Source organism: Arachis hypogaea, chromosome 4, assembly GCF_003086295.3.
Source record: "Arachis hypogaea cultivar Tifrunner chromosome 4, arahy.Tifrunner.gnm2.J5K5, whole genome shotgun sequence".
Classification (NCBI taxonomy): domain Eukaryota; kingdom Viridiplantae; phylum Streptophyta; class Magnoliopsida; order Fabales; family Fabaceae; genus Arachis; species Arachis hypogaea.
In genome coordinates this window covers 65,922,759-65,926,428 of record NC_092039.1, presented here as the reverse complement: position 1 = coordinate 65,926,428, position 3,670 = coordinate 65,922,759, and the positions used below count along the sequence as shown (strand labels likewise).

At 40.3% G+C, this 3,670-nt stretch overlaps 1 non-coding gene across 1 annotated transcript; it reads right to left on the bottom strand.

The window, feature by feature from the left end:
- Positions 1–1,854: 1,854 nt before the first annotated feature.
- LOC112799552 (small nucleolar RNA R71) lies at positions 1,855–1,958 on the bottom strand. Its single transcript, XR_003201126.1, has one exon. It is a non-coding gene; the product is annotated as a small nucleolar RNA R71 (small nucleolar RNA).
- Positions 1,959–3,670: the final 1,712 nt, after the last annotated feature.

The window sequence follows — 3,670 nt, the reverse complement described above, 5'->3', positions numbered from 1 at the left end:
GATCATAAACCCAAAGCAAAAGGAAATCAAGGAAAGGCCTCAAAGTCCAAGAAACACAACAGAAGCTCAATTTAGAAAGTGTATAAATAGGATAGAATTTAAGTTAGAAAGGACTTTTACTTCTGGATCATTTTTGGAGTTTTCATACTTTTTGTAATTGAATTCAGAGCTATGACTCACTAAACCCCTTTCATTGGGTTAGGGAGCTCTATTGTAATTCAATGAATCAATAATAGTTTTTATCTTCTTCTTCAATCTTTTCTCTTGAATTTTGTTAGAAGGCTTCTCGATCTAATTCCATTGGTTAGTTGTCTTGGGAAAGAAACTATCCATAATTGGAATCCTTCGGAACCTTGGGAAAGGAATGGAGGATTCATGCTAGAGAAGCTTTCTCACAGTGAATTGGATTGGGGTTTGGATGGATATTGTGACATGTAATCCTACCAAATTGTAGTTCATGAAACTGTGTGGTATAATCAGTGATCGAGCATCATCTCTTCTTATGAACATTTAAACCAAGGGATTGGGAATTTGTTTGTTTTTAGAGAGAATTGGTGAGCCAAGGGATTGGGATCCAATCATATAAGATTGCCAAGCAAAATTCAATGAATGCATTGGTTGAGGAAAGGATAAAAATGTTTTGATTCGGAGATCTCAATATCTCCTGAAACCCAATGAATTCCCCATTTCTGATCTACCACTTTCTCTTTACATTCTGTAATTAAATTCATGCAATCACCCCGATCCCTTTTTAATTTCAGCACTTTAACTTCTCGCTCTTTAATTCATGCAATTTAAGATTCCGCAATTCTCATCTAAATCTTGATTCCGCTTAACTAGAACACACTTCTAATCCGAATTGCTCACTCAACCAATCCTTGTGGGATTCGACCTCACTCTATTGTGAGTTTTTACTTGACGATAACCGGTGCACTTGCCGGAAGGAATTTTTGCCGATTGTGCAATTTCCTAAAATTGCAGCTATCAAGTTTATGGCGCCGTTGCCGGGGATTGGTTTTCGATTGACAATTCTCAAATTGGAAGTTAACTAGATTGAGCATTTTTCTTGTTTTGTTAATTCAGTTCAAGTTACTTGTTGAATTTTAATTTCTGCACTCTGTTACTTGCTTTCTTTCTTTATGCCTTTAAATTCAAGCAACTAACTCACTGACCCACTAACTATTTGAATTAATTCCTCAACTGTTCTAACCATACTCTTCCATTAACCAAGAGTATTTCACTTGTTTGTTGCCTGTGCTGTGTTCTTGTATGACAGGTAGGAGAGGAGAGACATCAACTCCTCCATATACCGAACCAGAGAGGACCCTTCATAAACTTAGAAAGGAAGCAAGAAAGAAGAGAGTACTGGGAGAAGAAGAATCTGAAGGAGAATCTGAGGACAATTTTGAGGAAGCTCTAGATCTCAACATGGATAGAGAAGTTCACAACCATGAGAGAGCTGATGGAAACAATGCCATTCCCGAGAGGAGGGTTCTTGGTTCATACATAAACCCAACCTCTGGGAATTGTGGTAGCAGCATTCAGAAACCACCCATTCAGGCCAACAATTTTGAACTCAAACCACAGCTAATATCACTGGTGGAGGATCATTGTTCATTTGGTGGTAGTGTTAATGAAGATCCAAACCAACATCTCACAAAATTCCTGAGAATTTACGATACTGTGAAGTCCAATGGAGTTCAGGAAGATGCCTACAAACTGCTCTTGTTCCCATTTTCACTTAGGGACAAGGCAGCTAAGTGGCTGGAATCATTTCCAAAGGGGAGCCTAATAACCTGGGATGAGGTGGAAAGCAAGTTTCTGGCACGTTTCTACCCCCCACAAAAGGTCAATAGGCTTCGATTTGAGGTTCAGACTTTTAGACAACAAGAGGGTGAAACTCTCTACGAGGCATGGGAGAGATTCAAGGATTTGACAAGGAAATGCCCACCAGACATGTTCCATGACTGGGTGCAATTGCATATTTTCTATGATGGACTTTCTTATGAATCAAGGAAGGCTGTAGACCATTCATCAGGAGGTTCATTGAACAGGAAAAAGACCGTAGAAGAAGCCATTGAAGTGATTGAGACAGTGGCTGAGAATGAGTACTACTATGCTTCAGAGAGACACAACACTAAGGGAGTCATGGAGCTTAACCATGTTGATACAATTTTAGCCCAAAACAAGGTGTTTGCCAAGCAACTAGCAGAGCTCACCAAGAACTTAAAAACAAATCAAGTGGCTGCAATACACACACAAGATCAAGAGGAAGTAAGCACTGAAGGAGGTGATTGGGAAGAGGCCAACTATGTGGGAAATCAACAAAGGCAACCATATGATCTACATTCCAACACTTACAACCCATGCTGGAAAAACCACCCAAACTTTGGGTGGGGAAACCAGCAAACCCAACCACAAAACCACAAACCTTACAACCCCAACCAACATAACAATTCCACATACCAAAGCTCCAACCAAAGATCATACCAAGCCACACAAAACACTTACTCCCAACCACCATATCATGGCCAAAATAATCAACCTGCCCAACCTAATCCGAACCAACAATTTCAAGATCAATTAAACAGGATAAAAGGAATGCTTGCAACCTTGGGTCAAGACATAACCGAATTGAAGGCCTTTAAGGAAGAAGTAAATTCTAACTTGCAAAACCAAGGAGCTGCCATCCAGAAGCTAGAAAATCAAATTGGGTATTTGTCTAAGCAAACCCCTGGGCCAAGCGTTTCTCATGCTGCCAAGGCTATTGCAAGGGAAGAATGTAAGGCCATAACCCTCAGAAGTGGAAAGAAGCTAAAGGAGATTTCAAAGGAAACCACAGAGGATGAAGCAAAGGAAAATGTGAGAGACAAGGAACAGGGACAATCTTTTACACCGTCTGCAACAAAAGAAAAAGAAAAAGAGGTCCTGAAGCCTTATACACCCAAAGCACCATATCCTCAACGTTTGATGAAAAGTGAAAAGGATGGCCAATTCTCCAGATTCTTGGAGATTTTCAAGAAGCTTCAAATCAACATTCCGTTTGCTGAGGCAATAGAGCAAATGCCACTCTATGCAAAATTCTTAAAGGAATTAATGACCAAGAAGAGAAGCTGGAGAAATGAGGAAACTGTGTTGTTGACTGAAGAATGCAGTGCCATCATTCAACACAAATTGCCTCAGAAATTGAAGGATCCAGGCAGTTTCCAAATCCCCTGCATCATAGGAGAAGTCATGGTGGAGAAGGCCTTGTGTGACTTAGGGGCCAGTATCAATTTGATGTCTCTAACAATGATGAGAAGAATGAAGATTGAGGAAGCCAAACCAACAAGAATGGCCCTCCAATTGGCAGATCGAACCTTTAAATTCCCTCATGGGATAGTTGAGGATTTGTTGGTGAAAGTGGGAGATTTTATATTTCCTGCCGATTTTGTGGTGTTAGATATGAAGGAAGAAGCCAAAGCTTCGATAATCCTGGGAAGACCCTTCCTGGCTACTGCTGGAGCCATCATAGATGTCCAAAAGGGTGAACTCACTCTTAGACTACATGATGAGCAATTGGTGTTTAACGTATTTAAGGCAATGAGCTATCCATCAGAATCACTAAAGGAATGCATGAGGGTGGATGTAGTGGACATTGCAGTACAAGAAACCTTTGAGGAAACAACAA